The following is a 17717-nucleotide window of genomic DNA, read 5'->3' on the forward strand; positions in this document are numbered from 1 at the left end:
TATGCATATTGCTAAGTGAAAGAAGTCTGTCTGAAGAGGCTACCTATATTCCAATTATATGACATTTTCTAAAGGTAAAACTACAGAGACAATAAAATGATCAGTAGATATCAGATGTTTGGAAAGAAGGGAGAAAAGGTTAAATAAGAAAAGCATAAGAAATTTTTTAGGGTAGTGAAACTATTCTCTACGATACTGTAATTGTGGATAGGATACATGACATTAGGCATTCGTCAAAACCCACCAAACTTTACAAAGAATGAACCTTAATGTATGCAAACTTTAAAAAACCATTTCAGGACCTAGTGGTGCCAGAAAGTAAGGAAGTACTTAAAGAACCCCATTGTGAGAGAGGTATGTCAAAGGGACACAGGAATCAACTGAAGGAGCGCCCAGTAGCCCAAAGTGGCACAAATTGAGAAATAAAATAAAGCAGTATCGGACTATAATCCAAAGTGTAAAATAAATATTTATGAGCGCATACCAATATAAATAAATAATTGAATAAATTAAAAAATGAATAGAAAGTGACAAATCTCTTGTGCAGAAGAATTCCAAATAATTTATGTAGATACTCCACCCTCAAGGAGGTGGAGCATGACTGCCCACTTCTTAAATATGAACTGCTCATACTGACTTCCTTCCAAAGGGTACAGTATGGAAAGCGTGGTGGTGGGGGGGAGTCACTTTACAGTGCAGAAACCAGACAAATGCTACCTCAGCAGGTGATCAAGGTCAACATCAACAGAGATAAGTCGTGTTGACAGTATGTTGACAGTATGTGATGAAAATGATACTCTATCGCTGTGGTCTTCCTCCCAAAAACCCATAACCCCAGTCTAATCATGAGAAAAACCTCCAATGAATCCTAATAGAAGAACATTTTATAAAATATCTGACCAGTATTCCTCAAAACTGTCAAGGTCGTCAAAAACCAGGACAGGCTGAGAAACCATCACAGTCAAGAGAAGCCTGAGGAGATATGACAACTGAATGCAGTGTGGCACCCTAATGGGATCCTGGAAAAGAAAAGGAACATTGGGTAAAAAGTCCAGGGAAACCTAAACACGTATAAAGTTCATAACAGTGTACCAATATTGGTTCATTAATTGTAACAAATGTTCTGTACTAATGTGAAAGGTTACCGGGTGTGGTGTTGAAGGGAATCCTCTGTACTATCCTAGCAATTTTTCTGTAAATCTAAAAGTGTTTGCAAAAATAAAATTTTTTTAAATGGACAAAGGATTTGAATAGCCCATTTTCCAATGAAGTTACACAAATGGCAATAAGCACATGAAAAGATGCTCAACAGTAGTCACTGGGGAAATACAAACCAAAACACAATGAGATACCACTTCACATCTATTTAGGATGGCTGTAATCAAAAAGGCAGACAAAAACAAGCATTGATGAGGATGTGGAGAAATTAGAACCCTCATACATTGCTGGTGGGACTGTAAGATTATGAGGTCACTTTGAAAAATATTTTGGCAGTTCCTCAAAATGTTAAACACAGAATAACCATAGGACCCAGCAATTCCACTTCTAGGTAGGGACCCAAAAGAAGTGAAAACGTATGTCCACACAAAAACCTGTCCACAAATGTTCACAGCAGCGTTATTCATAACAGCTAAAATGGGAAACCAACCCAAATAACAATCAAGTGAGGACTGAATAAACAAAATGTGGTAATCCATACAGTGACACAATATTTAGTCATGTAGCTGATACATGTTGCAACATGAATGAACATTGAAAACATTATGCTAAGTGAAAGAAGACAGTCAAAAAAGGCCATCCATTTATATGAAATGTCCAAAACTAAGCAAACTCATAGAAGCAGAAGGCAGATTAGTGGTTGCCAGGGGCTGGTAGAAGGGGCGAATGGGGAATGACTGCTAGTGAGTATAGGGTTTCTTTTGAGGATGATGCAACTAAATCGAAATTATGTAACGATGATGGTTGCACAATTGAATTGTGTACTTTCAAAGGATGAAATGTGTCATAGGTGAATTACATTTCAACAAAGTTGTTGTTAAAAAAAATATATTGCTAAGGCCAGTGAGTGCCCAGCTCACCCTGAGCTAAAAGTCATAATTATGTACCTAGATGGTGTGGTGCTGGAGAGTATAATCTATGACACACTGCCCTGGTGGCTGCCTGATAACTTAGCATTTAATATACATGATTTTATTTATCCTTATAGTCAAGCCGAGAGCTGGGGGTTATTATCAGCATTTTAAAGATTTCAAGATTATCTGCATTTTAAAGAAACTGAAGCTGAGCTGGTTTAAAACTAGGCTGACTCTTTTCAAGGCCAGCTCTAAACCACCACATTGGACTTTATCTCAATCTCTTAAATGTTGGAGTTCTCATCAGTGTCCTATTTACCTCAGAAGTGTCTTTAGGATCAAATGAGATAAGACAAAAATGGTTTGTAGCATATGAATTATTCATTTATTCTTCCTTTTTGTATTGAGACAAATACACATTCAGAACGAAAGTCAGACAGATGATCATACAAACAGCATATCTTCTCTTTCAAGGTACAAAAACCTGACTACTGAGGCTGTGAATAAAAGAGTGCTACAAAAATGTATAATTGTTTCAAATTTCAGTATCTTCTTTCCCCAATTCTGAGGTGATTTCATTTTCTTTGGTGAACGCACACTTTCTTTGGTTATTTGTGGGGGTTTTCTTGGCCTAAAATTGTGCTTTTCATTTTCGGATATTTAAATAACATATAGAGGTGTTAGGCATAATAAATATATCAAATTCATGATTTTATCTCATTCTCTGGTTACTGCAAGAATAGATAGAGGTGTATTTAAACACAATTACATATAAATTTTAGAACCCTGCCACTGAGTCACTAATGTAAAAGGCTTGTAAAATCACGCATTCTGAATATCTGCTTATTTTTAAAAGTTATATATGAATATATGTATTTCCTAAACACAGGGTGGCCAGCGTAATGCAGAGATGGAAGACCAGCTCCACAGTCAGAATCCCTGAGTTTCAATCTTAGCTCTGCCTTTTTGGTCAAGTTACGTAACCTCTCCAAGATTTAGGTTCCTAAAACTAAATGGCTGAATGTCACTAAACAGTCATACAGCTAGATTCAAACCCAGAACTGTCTGATTCCAACGCACTGGATTATACCAAACTATCCCATCATGATGCTTTATTGTCTTAGAATGAGCCCGGGAGAGCATTAAGTAAACCTGGGACAAAAGGCTAAAGATTTTACCATCCTAGATCAAAATGCATTATCTTCCAAATTATTGTTGTACCCTGGAGCAACTGTATCCAAGAATAAACGAGAAGGAACTGTTGAAATGATTTTTGGGCGAGATGGCACATACCTAACCCCAAACGTTAAGTAACATTCACTCATTCTGTGGCAGTAAGTGACTTTAACTACAATGGGAAATAGGAAAGTGAAAGTGGCTTTCTCAACCAACGATGGGCATGGAAGTCACACAGATAACAACACTGGAGATTCCCACAAAGAAAGGTGCCTGCTGGACTCCAATCAAATATTTTGGCTACTATGCCCCAAAAGCAATTGCCTTGAAACATTATCCTGCTAAAACTCTAGGTTCATATTTTTAACACATAAAATTGAATAATCATATTAGACAGAAATTATATACATCATATTTTCATTTTGAATGCATACCTAATATAAGTTTGAAGACGGTATTTGATTTATTATGTGGCATCTTACAAAATATCTAAGTTTTTAAGGCTAATTAATTCCAAAATTAATAACTAAGGTTCCATCTATAGGCTCTTACTGCACGAAGATTTTTTAAAAAAAGAATCCATTGCTTACTCAGTAATAGAATTATCTATACTGGAACCCTCTAGGAGTTTTGGGAAGATATTTCATAAGCAGAGTTAAGCTAGATTTGGGGAATTTGCTGAACTTCTTTAATGTTTTTGCAAAACATGATCTTATCTCTCAATTCAATTTTTTTCTTATATATCTAAAGGAGATTCTCAACAAAGAACCACGTGAAAGAAAGATCATATATTGTAAGCAGAAATATTTTGAGGAGTAAAAAAGAGTGTTTATGCAAATACAAGTTGTCACATATTCATTTATTCAAAATGGCTGAGAAAGCAGATCCAGTTGAACCAAATGTTTTCATCTCTACGTTATCATTATAAACTACACATTGCTTATCTATCAGTGTCAAGCAATTATATAAAAAAGACCCAAGCACTAACATACTGTACAGTTTAATTTTTTTCATGCTTTGGGAAGTAGTTCAGTATCTTATCGTGCCTCAGTACCACTATCAGGCCTTTGCATCATCACTATATTCAGTTTGATGAAAACGCACTCATTATTTGAGCTTTGAGGTTCAGTCTCTTCCAGATAGGGGGGCTCACCAGGAGTGTTATTTTTATCGTGATCCTCACCAGGTTCTTGATGTTCTGCCTGGATCCCACTGGGGTATATTTAGCACCAACTCCTCCCGCAGCAGCCTGAGCCACATGGCATCGCGCTTTCACATCCCCCTTGCTACCGCTGAATACATCATCTAAAACCCGAAACACAGTTTCTGAAAGATTAATTTCTACTCACAGAAACAGGGCAAAAACATTTTTTAATGTGATGACTTACCAAATGAAGTTTATTAAAGCTTGTCAAAAGCCATCTGACTTGCTCAGTAAACACACACAGAGACACACACAGACAACACCCTATATTTCTGAAATAAAGTAAAAAATATTCTCCATTGAAAAAGAGAAAAGATTTTAAGGGACTAGATGAGCAGTAGCCCACTCCAGATGACACTTATGTGTATGTTTGGTTTGTAACAGCAGAAGCCCAGTAAATGTGACCAGACATATATTTCACTCCCATGTTGCTATGGAACCTTTTCCTAACTGAAAATTAAATTTCTCCATCTGTTTGCAGGACTTTGTATTCACTCCGGCACCGAGGGCCAGCTGATCCAACAAATACGCCCTGAACAGATTCCCCAAACTAGAAAAAAAGAAACAAGCGCGAAGAAGAGTAAATACCACGAGAAACCATGTAATTCTGAAAGGTTCGCTCTTCAAAGGGCTCACTAGTGGGACTTTATTAAGGGACACACAGCACACTCACACAGGAACCCAGGACAGAAACTTCGCAACAGTGTGATGAATAAGACCCGTTTAAGAAATGCTAAAATCCAAATGCTGAACTGCACTGTGATCAACCAGAAAAAAGGGCGTTTAACAGACAACTTAGTCCTGATTTGGGCTGTATTTTAAAAGTAAAAAAAAAAAGATAAACTATATTAAAAATACTAAACATATTTCATATATTTTCCCCCTTTGTGAAGACAAATTAAAGATTCTTCACTAAAACAGAAGATTGTGATATGGACAATTAATAAAATTTTAGCTTTATTTTAATTCCTTAAATTATCACACATTTGTAATGTAATTCATGTTTAACAAGTCTCTGAATTTTCAAAGGCTATAAGCCTATTCCTATTCATTCTAATTACCTGAGTAATTTTATATTCATAGGATTATAATTACTACACTAATTTATAAACTTATCTGCCCACAAACATACAAATTTTATGACACCAATTTATAATTCTTGATTATTTTCATTCGTAAATTCATAAATTTATCAAGATTTTATATAAAATGAATTACTAATGATATTATCTTGAATTTTTTTAAAGTATTTTATGAAGCATAGTTCACTAAAAAGTCTTTGAAAGCATTTTCCTTTAAAAAGTTAACAAAATTTTTAGTTGATTTAATTCAATTCTGTTCCTAAAGAGAAATCAACATATGCATTGGCTCATTATTTTTCTCCTCTTCAAATACTTTTTTTGTTCCTAAACTGTTTCCTAGTTATATAGTCATACCATGTTTGTCGGATTTGTTTTCTTTCCTGAACTGCAGGTAATTTTACTTATGGACAAGTTTTCTTCCCCCTAGTAGATTAAGAAGGCTTGACAGCTAAACATTATTGTGCCTTACTAAAACGTTTGTTAAAATGCATGATCGATCTGAGTTCTCCCACAACAATTAACCTATTTTCTTATAATAAAATATCTGTTTGCTGACTAGCTTTAATACAGGTAGACATACTAGATTTTTCCTTTGAAGCGATAATGCTTCTGGTGTTCAGGAAACAAAAATTTTAAAAGAGGGCATATAATTTTCCCAAGTGTTGAACTTGACCTTTAGCATCATTTGTAGAAAATGCCATCTGATAAACAAGATAATCAATCTTACTTGATAATTTTATTGTAATGAAAATGAAGTCGTTTTTTAGATTTCTTAGCAGATTGAGATTTAAAAAGTTCCAGCTGCCTGAAAATATTTAAAAATAGAATCATCCATTCTGGTGGGACTGGTGACTTATTTTCTAGACATGGTGAGAAATTCAATCACATTTCTCTATACCTTACCATTATTTTTCTAACATAAAATTATTGGAAAGTGCCCCAAAGATAGGATGCAATTGATGCAAATAATTACTGGAAAGGAATTCAACACAGCACTATATAATCTTGGGAAAGATCCAACCTCGAGCCAATGTTTTCCAAAGTTCCAAGTTAAAGCTGTTCTGGACAATCTCAGCTTGAAGTATATTATTGTATATTTGGAGGGTTTCTTTACATCTCATTGGCTGTGTCAAGTGTCTCAGACCCTCAGATATAAAATCAGAGAGTCAGGCAGCAGAGAGTGCTTTCATGTATGGTTTAAAGACACTTATTTTCCGGTCCCACTGTAAAAGTATCATTTCCAAAGATAACAGGCACGGATGGCAAAGAAAAATTCTTCTTTTTTTTTTTTGGAGGAAGATCAGCCCTGAAGCTAACGTCCACCGCCAATCCTCCTCTTTTTTGCTGAGGAAGACTGGACCTGAGCTAACATCTGTGCCCATCTTCCTCTACTTTATATGTGGGACACCTGCCACAGCATGCCTTGCTAAGTGGTGTGTAGGTCCACACCCAGGATCTGAACCAGCGAACCCCGGGCCGCCAAAGCAGAATGTGTGAACTTAACCGCTGTGCCATCGGGCTGGCCCCAGAAAAATTATTCTGATAAGAGTGATTAAGTAAATATAAGAAGGATATTTTGTCAAAACTTTCTAAGACAATGTATTAGCAATCATTGTGTCACTTCTACAAACATGCATAAAATCATAACATTTTTCAGATAGCCAAATATTTCATTCATTAGGCCCCCTTTTCCTTGATATTATAATAAATAATTCTTTCTGTGTGCTCCAAAGTAGCAGCAAAAGAAGAATGGATGAAAGTCCAACATTTGCTGTATCTATTTCTGTAACAAGTCTCCCACATTATATGTACAAGTCAAAGCTTCAAGACTGTGGTTAATTTTGAATCTAGTCAAGATGGCAGCCCACCCACATTTCCAGGCTTAAAATATAACAAGTTTCCTAGCTACTTCTTAACACCTTACAGAATTCATATATGCTTGCAGTCATACTAGTGATATTTCTCCAACCAGCTTCTGTTTATATCAGTGTCCAAAGATTTGCTTGATTTTTATGCACTGATGTTTTCTACCAGAATTGGATTTCCTCCTTAAAAAACTAAGAAATCTGTCACAGACTACAGACTTCCATGTGATAGAATTATAGAAATGCCTACTGCCTCCTATAAGGTCAAAATTTGTTTTTTCAGATTAAAAACCAACGTAAAACCAAAGATAATTTAGATTTACTTCTTTTTGCAGAGACTCTGTGGCCTTAAGCAAACATAAGTTATAAGATGAAAATTAATTTTACCTAGTAGATGTTAGACACTAGACCTGTGGGTCATAAAAATACCTTAGTGGAGTAGTTAAGGTAAGAAGGCAATAAAGAAAGGGGAAAATTGGGCTAAAATTTATTTCCTTGGGCATTTCTTGAGAAAGTGGGAAGAGGCATTTTGGTTTTCGTTCCTGATCAGCAACAACCCTCTCCCCTCATTCTCCCGTGACATCTACTATGGGGGAGGGAGGAGGGAGGAGGGGATTAAAAGGTCTTTGGCCCTCCCTATAATTCTCCATGTGACATGCATGAGTAACATCCTCAGATTCCTCTAGTGGTAGAATCTGAAGCAAGAGGCCCACGTAGGCCTTGGGGCCTGAGCCACATGCTCTGGCCAATTTACTAGACTTCTCAATTAGTTTATCAGCACAAGCCCAGCTTTTCACAACAGAGTAGAACTTTCTTCACATGCCTTTGTTCCTTGTGATGAGACAGCCCTTGGAAATCTCAGAGGCTGTCAAGGCTATATTCAAATGTTCCTGTATGCCAGGCAAAAACCAGTCCCTACTATGACAGAGGAAAACAATCATCTTGCTCTTCCACAAAGTGATATATGTGACCAACAGGCACAAAAGCCACATGGCTGGCCAGTGGGCAGCGCAGGTGCCAGAGCACGGAGGCATGCTAATGCACATAAGTGTCTTCAGAGCCGCCCTGGGGGAAATGATATATTTCCTTTGTAGGTTCAAGGGAATTTGATCCTATAAAAGCATTCTCAAACGTTTGGGGTAAATAACATTTTTGTAAATTATTAATCACTACTTACTGAACATCCCTAGGTGTAAGGTTCTAGAAGGGCCTCTGGGGTTATACAGATGAACAAGATACCGCCCCTTGCTCCAGAAGCTTATCCCGCCAGAACTGGAGCTCCAGTGACATAAGTAACATAGACAGCGTGGAGAAAGTGCTGTGACAGAAGCCACGTTACTCTGGAAATGCTGAAGAAAGAGTAGTTTATCCTGAATTCAGAAAAAAGCAAAGGTTTTTAGGGCCAAGGAAACAACCACATAAAATCAATTAAAATCACAATTTAAATGCATTAAGCAGTCTCACTCTTTAAAGGAACTTGTTAATGAACTTTCTGGTAAGACGTGAAAAGCCTCTTCAAAGAGGCACAAGGACATTGGTGTGAACAGAACCTTTGCATTGAGCTACAGATCTGTTCAGAGGACACAGGAGCCGCCCCTGCCTCTTGCTTTCAATTGCAGGCCCCAATCTACCACAAGCCACAGCTGCTCCTCCCACAACAGGCTGATGCTAAAGCATAGGGGCCAGTAAGGTGGAAAGCGACAAACAAAATCAGTTATGGGTGCCAGCATGCCGCTGTTATACCAGCAAATCCTGCACTGGGTGGGCAAAGGAGCCATTGAGTATGCAACTGCCTTACCGATAGGCATCAGAGATTCCCCAGATAACAATAAGAGGGCAAGACTTGTGAACTATAAAGCTAATGATTACGACTGAGATCTAAGTGGGTAGGCCATGTGCATTTGGACTTGAGGTGATTGCATGATAACTTCCTAAGTTATTGCAGGGGTGGGAGATGTTTAATGACGTTACTGAGAAGTGTCATGGAACACCAGATGGGGAACACATTTAAGCTCAAATTTAAGATAGTAATTCTTTTTGCCATGCATGTTTTAAAATGTTCTTCCCATCAATGGAGAATGCAAAAGGACAGTGACGCCAGCAGAGAGGAACACAGCCACCAAACAGAATTAAGAAACAACACATCCAGACCACAGAGATGGAGAATTGCTTCATACAGCCATTTTCAAAAGCAGGGAGCCAGTATCTTGCCACACACATTAGGGAAAAGGAAAGCCTCCCATTGATATAATCTGATACTCAGTACTTGAACGCTGTTCTTGAAAAGTGCACAGGTTAAGAGTAACCTATGACTCATGAGTTCCTCAATGGCTAGTAATTAGGGCTCTAAATCAAGAAGTGAGCATCCCAGGAGAACAAGCCAAAGTGGAACAAGCACAACCTGGAGGAGACTCTAGCCTGAACCAGACTTTAGTCACGATGGCTAAAGACCTTGATGAGGAGGGACTGATACTGATCAAGAGCCAGCATTTATACTCAGAGTCTGTCGCAAATAGCTAGGCACAGAGTATCACTCCAAACACCAAATTAGCATCTCACAATATCCCAAGCAAATGACCTCAGAGTTCAATGTAGTGATACCCGGAGCAAGAGGAGGACACGACCTGAATATGGTAATCAATGCTCTGTTCCCAAAGCGAGCAACGACACATCTGAATTTACGATGCAGCGCTCTCTTAATGAGGCTCGTTTTTATCTGAGTTTGATCAAATTAGAGCAGACATTAGGCATATAGAGAAAAATTATGTATCCACGCTATCAGATGAGAGTTCAGTTCAACAAACCTGTACTGAGCTATGTATAGGATGCTCTGCCACACACTGGAATTACACATGAAACAAGCAAAGATTACCAAGAATGACAACTCTGCAGCTTTAGATATCAAATATTCATTGAGTCAGTGCATGGACGGGTGTAGCTGTCAGGAATTAAATATATTATCTATAATAAAAACTTCAGAAAGCTAGAAGGCAGGGCACCTGGCCACACAGCCCAGACTGCCTATCTCAGTAGGTTTAGCTCATTTTCAGCACTGATAAAACAAGCCCCCTTTTTGTGACTGAGGAGCCCCTCACTAGTGGTGCACACAGCTGTTTACGTGCCTGCCTCCTCCTGGTAGACCGTGAGCTCCTTGAGGACGGTGACACAGTACGCGACACATAGAAGGTGCTCAATATCTGAGTATTGAATGAATGAATGAACAAATGACTCTATACCTAAGGAACCATTCTCTCCCCCTAAAATAATTAATACCAATCTTTAAAGTCCTTCAAGGGAGAATTTATCACAACTTCTTCTAAGAATCAAGATGTTCTTCCATGTGATGCATCTAAGTGAGAGGCTATAGTTAGAAGATTTCCTTATTGTATGACCTCTGAAGGTTTACACCTACTCAGCATAAGCCTGGAGATAAAAGAATCATCGTCCTGAAGACACTCCCTAAGTCACTACTTTTCTCTATGCTAAGAGAAGCAATTCCTACAGGAAAAAAGGAACAAGACGTTAGCAAAGGGACAGGGTCTCTCTGGAGACATTCCAAGCTTGCTAATCAACCTGCCGCCCATCTTGAGTCCCATGTTGATCTGATATACGATTAAAACAAGGAGGTCAAAATTAGTAAACTCCATAGATATCATTATGCTTAATAGATTCTTCATTCTACTCTCCTCCAAACAAATTTTCCTATTTCATTTGAAATGCACAAACAAGTGAAGTCTAAAAAATGTCATCTGCTCAATCTCTTGTGGAGGAAATAATGTGAACTGAAATGGCTAAAAGGCAAAAGAAATAAGAAGAGGAGAAAACACGCTTAAAAACAGCTGAGAAATTACCAATAAACCCCAGGAACATTTAGAATTGACTGTGTTAACCAGATAGATTGTAGATGACCAGTCTGATTTTGATCTTAAAGTGCCCTTGCAGCCAACATTCCAGCAGTTCACAGTTAATCCGAGATGGACATCTCCAGGGTTTGGCTGCCTCATGCCCATACCACAAATTTCTCTCCGGGGGTTACTTCGACTTTCCAGGGGTTACTCCAGATATAATCTGGAGGGGCTCTGAATCCAATCCCCTGACCTCTCCCAGCCACAGGGCAGCTAGGTAACCCCAGCTTGATCAATTAAATTCCTGCTTGGGATTCAAGTCCTGAGTGGAGTGAAATGACTGAGGTCCATCCACGTGATCACTGCCACCCTGCCCTCATTGTGCCTGCGGTAAGATCATGTTCCTGCTTCCTGCTCTCTGAAGGTGACCTGGTTCTGTCCATATGCAAGTCAGGGCACTGAGCCATCCTGTAAATTCTATGCTTTCCTAGTGGCCTCCCAACAAATTGCCTTTCCTTTAAGTTAATCAGGGCTGGGTTTTGTTATGTGGCCTGGTACTTACAGTTCTCCTGAGAAAGGGTGAGTATAAGGTGCTACTTACTGGAGAGGCGGGATACCGGTTCTCTTGTTGCTATAAAACCTTCCGGAGGCCTGAATCTACCAATGACTATATGGAAACCATGCTGGGGACTCCTGTCTCACTCTCCTTTCCTACTTTCTCCCTCTACCTCTCTCCCAGTTCAGGTCCAGTTAAAGATGAATGTTAGGCAAAGTCCATATTAGGAAGCTGGTGAGAGGACCATTGCAATTTCTTTCTATAATCTGTCTTAAATTCTAGCAAAAATCCGTAGTTACATAAAAGCTAGTGTTGAACAGTTCTTCCCAAAATAAAGTGACTGGGGAATCTCACAAATGATAGTTTGTGGACTATCTTACTAGCACTATCAGTGTCACTGAAAACAGACCGTCAGCAGAATGACATTAATGGAAAATGAATAGATCATATAAGACTTTAAACATATCTGCATATCACATTCACAAAACAGAAAATTCGAACATTAGGAAGCTCCTAGTCAGGACCAAAAAAAAGCTATTTAGCAAACAAAGCAAATCCCAGAGCAGCTGTAGCATCTTCACACTTGAGAACCTGGTTTACAGTCTGGTGAATAGAAAGACATATGAAAAGGACAAGTAAAAGACGTCAGAGACGTAGATCTACCAACATGGCTATAAATATCCTCAATGAGAATGTTGAATTTCCTTTGGGAAATTATTAAATTGAGAGTGGGTAGTATCAGTTAAGAATGAGAAAGATCAAAATTAAGAAAATGGAGATAACATTTCAGAAACTAAAGCAATCTCGGGAGTCTTGCAATATTATTACGGCATTCCCACTATTCCCAGAGACTCAATAAATCGGAAACCTTTTTGGATGGACAAGAATAATGCCGCTCTTCAGTCCAGCCCCACAGCAAGAGCGCCATCCTCTATCATTACTTACCAAAATCAGAGCAATACTGTTTCCAATATTGTTGAGAATTGGTAGCATTTGAAATGCTCAGAATTTCCATTCCCAGCAACCTGGCAGACCACATGTTCTGAAACCCACGTAAACACCCAAATATTCTGATAAAGCACAGAAGACACGCTTGTAAAAGAAGAGCTCAGCTAATAAGTAATCAAAAGGGAAATAGAGGATAAAATTAAAGTGAAAACACTCATCAAAAAAGGCTAACCCAGATCTGAAATCAGTAGTTACTTTAAAGATATTGTTCCATTGCCAATTTCTGCGAAGGGAGTGGGAGAGAGGTGGTGTCAAGAGTACAGGTCTTGAGTGTCTATCAGGAGAGAAGGCAGCAGAGAAGCAACTGCATGAAGCCTGGATTAAGCCATCGGTGAAGCAGAAAAAAGTTCACTCTACAAAGGGAGATGGCCAAGAAACTGCCCCTCTTGACTCTGATATTGAGTGAAAGACAAAAAAGCAGCCAGAGAAATCAGTAAGATGAATAAAGAAAAGGAAAAATGAAAAAAGAAAGAGGAAGAACGAATAGAAAAACAGAAGGAAGGAGCATTATGGAAAAGAATGGGGAAGAAGGGAGGAAATGGGGAAAGACAGCTGAAACCAGAATGGTGCTGATAAACAAGCATGAAGGCAGCCTTTCCTGAGCAGGGAACTCTGACAAAAGCCTGAAGCTGCTTGTGAGGTGGGGGCTGCACCTGAAATTCTGACATTAAGCTTGAACGGCTAATGTGGTTCCAGATTGGTACGGCCCGGACTCCTGACAGACGCAAATTAAAATCCTCCTTGAGACAGGTCACAGGATTCCCAGATACGAAGTTCATTCTATCATAACCTCATAAATAATACACCAAACACTTAGGGGAACAAGCTACCCTGAGGGAAAGTCTGTAGAGCAACAGATCTAGACGCCGAGAACTTCAGCTGTGATAATTCTCAGATACTAACAAAAATCATTATATCTGAAATGGTTAAAAAAATAAGTATGGTAATAAAAATCACAAACAAACATATGATGAAATATTATGCAGCCTTAAAAAGGAAGGAAATCCTGACGCATGCTACAATATGGATGAACCTTTAGGACATTATCCTAAGTGAAATAAGCCAGTCACCGAAGGATAGATACTGTGTGATTCCACTTATCTGAGGGACCTGGAGCGGTCAAATTCACATGGACAGAAAGTAGAATGGTGGGTGCCAGAGGCTAGGGAGGGAGGACATGGAGTTATTTAACGGAAATAGAGTTTTCACTTTGCAAGATGAAGAGTTGTAGATACAGGTTGCACAACAATGTGAATGTACTTAACTGAACTGTACACGTAAAAATGGTTACGATGGTAAATTTTTTATGTATATTTTATCACAACTAATTTCTTTTTAAGTCACAAAGGATAAAATGCTAAAAACTGACCAGGCAGATTTACAAAATAACAAATAAAACTTCTGAAAATGAAAAATAAAATCATTTAACTTAAAAAGTTTTTCTAAAACTCAATATATGACAAACATCATATTAGACACAGCTAAAGATGGTATTATTAAAAAGAAAACAGAGCTAAATAAATGATCCATATTATAGCACAAGCAGAAGGAAAGTAGGAAAGAGAGGCAAAGTCATAGAAAATAAAATGAGAGGATCTAAGTAAGTCTAGCTAGAGTTTCAAAGGAGAATAATGGAGGTGAGGCAATGTTCAAAGAAGTAATGGCTGCAATTTTTCCAGATTTGGTCGAAGACCTGAATTCACTGATATGGGAACCACGATATATACCAAGAAGGATGAATAATAAAATATAGCACCTAGACATATTATAATAAAACCACAAATCTCCAACAACAAGAGAATATCTTAAAATCAAAGAGAAAAGACCTATCATCTACACAGAGCAAAAGTTAATTGCTTATAGACTTGTCATCTCTTATACACCCGAGTTTAAGGAAATATATATACCAAAGAAGTGGGAAGTACAGAGTGGTTATATACCATGTTGGAACAAAGAGCAAATGTCACATTATTGGAAAATAATTTTCCATTATCTGGTAGAGTTGAAGATGCATGTACACTACCACCCAGCAATTAGACTTCTTTAAAAAAACAGAAAGCAAAAGAAGAGCAACAAACTTTGCACGTGTGCACCGAGAGACGTGCATAAGAATGTTCATAGCAGCATTGCTTGTAATCACACAAAATTAACAAACAATGCGAAGGGATAAAAAATTGTGATATACACTATTGGCATTGAGAAAATCATCTTGAAGAAATCTCATGGACATAATGTTAAGTGAAATTAGTACGACATTAATTATACGAGGTTCAAAATATGTAAAGCTAAACAATGATTTATAATGCTTACCTCTAGGAGGAAGGGAAGGGGGTATGATCAAGGAATAAAATAAAAGAAAAATACTAATGTTAGATTTCTTTGTTGGTTATGTTTGTTTTCACTCTTTTCACCTTACAAATATGTTATATACATTTTTAAAAATAATAGCTAATAGTTTATTATTGAATTCTAACAAAACTCTATGAATAAGTATTACTTTATCCCCATTTTATATATGGAAAAACTGAGACACAGAAAGATTAAGTAACTTTCCCAAGGTTCCAGGCGAGCAAATGGCAGAGCCAAAACCAGAATCTAGGCAATCTGTTCCCATGGTAAATGTTCCCAAATCCTGAGTTAGTCTCCCTTTCTTTTGTATATATGTAATATTTCATCCTAAAAAGAAAAAGAAAAAATTGAAAAGGAAAAAAACACTTGGCATTAATGCCCCAAGGATTAATGCCATTAAAAATGTTTTGCAGAAAGCTAAATATATTGTGTCTATCTACACATGTGTGAAACAAGAAATAAGCATCAAAAAATTAATCATTTTACCCGTGTTATTTTATTCCCTTCACATTTTTCTTCATTTTCTAAATTATTTGCAATAGATACATATTACTTTTATACTCAAGGAATGTTTAAATTAACATTACTTTAAAATACTCCTGCCCTAGGCTTTTTTTAAAACCACATATCCTAAATCACGTGGTAAATTGCATAGGAAGTCTAATTACATCTTGCCTGGCAGATAACAGACAACTTTGAATGTTACTAGGTTCCTTCATTTTGTATCCAAAGGCAAATAGTGTTTTAAATTTCAGCAAAATTGTTAAGAGAGGGTAAAGAGATGCTTTGGGCTGGTCTTGACAAGCACCTCAGGCGATTCCGTGTGGCTTCAGGGCAACCCCAACCCCATTCAAGGCAGAAAGGCACCCAGGCGGGTCCTCTGTCCACAGCCAGCATGCTGAATAAGGAGAGACACAGTGGGAAGTTTATGCAACAATCAAGAAACAGATGCACAATACAAAGAGATTAGCTGGCTGCCTAGCAAATTGAGAAAAACAGTCCTTAAACGGAGTGGGGAGTTTCCTGCTGACATTCAGGAAGGCATGGGAGGCTGAAGAGGAGGCTGGGAAACTGCTCCTGGTGTGCTGCTGAGCCCCAGGGCCACTTAAGAGTTGCATCTGTTTTGTTTTCCAGAGGAGGTGGGAAGGAACGCACTTCTGCAAAGCAGAGCTTTCTTGAAGGTGGGAAAAAACTCTTCACAGACAGATAATAGTAGAGTTTAGGAGGATTCTCCAGGAAAGAAAGCACTGACGAAAAGGGCAATCCATAGAAACACTGGGTGAGTCCCCTGGCGTGTAAGTGCCGATGCTGAGCCTCAGGTTTAAGCGAGGGTGCCAACGGCTGGCTCCACTCCAAGGAGCCCAGATTTATGATACTTTTCTTAACAGCTCAGCACAGTACACTGTCGATGCAAATAATCCATAATTCATCTATAAATCAAAACTGGGGTGGAAGCACACCAAAGAAGTGGGGTGTACAGTGGTTACATACGGTCTTGGAACAAAGAGCAAACATCACGTAGGACAGGAATATCTCTTTTACGACTGTCACAAGACGCTTAGGTGGCACAGTAGGTCAATGGTCAGCAGGTCAGTGCTCACAAGGTGAACAAAGTAGGTCGGTAATGGTAATTAATCCTTAGTTCACAGGAAGAGATCCTTATCCTTAAATAAATGCTGACATGGGGGGAGGAGTTACACCTCTGTCTTTAAGGGCATCATCCTTGTCTTTGGGACATAGTAAACGTTTAAAGCAGATGTACAATGCATGCCCTGTGGCCATGTCAGGCCCTTTTGAAAAAACAAGGTCAGGCAGAATTAGTTTTAAATCAAATGGCTTCCTCATATACTCCAATATATCCTATGGCTTTTCATTTATTTACCAATACCAAAATCAAAAACATATTGACTCTCTAAAGGTAATTACTCCAAAATTACCCACTGTCAATTTCTACAGAACAACCAGAAGAGCATTGTGGAATACCCACTTTTCAACGCCATCCATCATCACAGCTCCTTCGCTTACCAGCTTTGTGAACTGGAGCAAATTGCTACCTTTCCCTAAGCTTTGGTTCTCGCCTTCTAAGATGGATTAATAACACCTGCTTCACAGTGTGAAGCTAAGGCGAGACAGTGGATATATGGCCTACCACAATGCCCCTGCACATGCTCTAGAAATACTCCTTCCACTCCTGTCCCATTTGCTCACCCGCTGAGCTGCAAGCCATACCACACACACACACACACACACACACACACACACACACAGCCTGTGCCTTCTCAGAATGAGGTAGTCTAGGCAAACAGGCTTCAAAAGTCATTCGTGTTTGGCTCACGACCTCCAAAATCAAGATTAACAACTCATAATGTATTAAAGTGTGAATTGGGAGTTATTTGTCACTTCGGATTTCATTTAAAAATAACGAATTACAAAACAGTAGCTGGAAAGGGAACCTGGTAATGAATATTTATGAAGTCTGCTAACCAGAAATGAAGACAAAAGCTGCCTTTTCTTCTCACATTAAAGTGAAAACAAACAAGAGAGGGAGGAGGCAGCAGGA

The 17717-nt window shown here is 38.4% G+C and overlaps 1 protein-coding gene across 15 annotated transcripts in view; it reads right to left on the bottom strand.

The window, feature by feature from the left end:
* Positions 1 to 17717, bottom strand: part of NRCAM (neuronal cell adhesion molecule) — a 253025-nt gene that overhangs the window by 171525 nt on the left and 63783 nt on the right. Inside the window, exon 3 of one of the 15 annotated variants that reach the window (XM_046670439.1) lies at positions 8577 to 8748. The exons of 13 other annotated variants lie outside the window; for them this stretch is intronic. The gene's annotated coding sequence lies outside the window, so the exon portion shown is untranslated. Of the gene's footprint in view, positions 1 to 8576; positions 8770 to 17717 lie in introns of all 15 variants that reach the window. One more of the 15 variants, XM_046670438.1, reaches the window with a different exon arrangement.

The sequence above is a fragment of the Equus quagga genome, chromosome 8 (genome assembly GCF_021613505.1).
Source record: "Equus quagga isolate Etosha38 chromosome 8, UCLA_HA_Equagga_1.0, whole genome shotgun sequence".
NCBI classification, from domain to species: domain Eukaryota; kingdom Metazoa; phylum Chordata; class Mammalia; order Perissodactyla; family Equidae; genus Equus; species Equus quagga.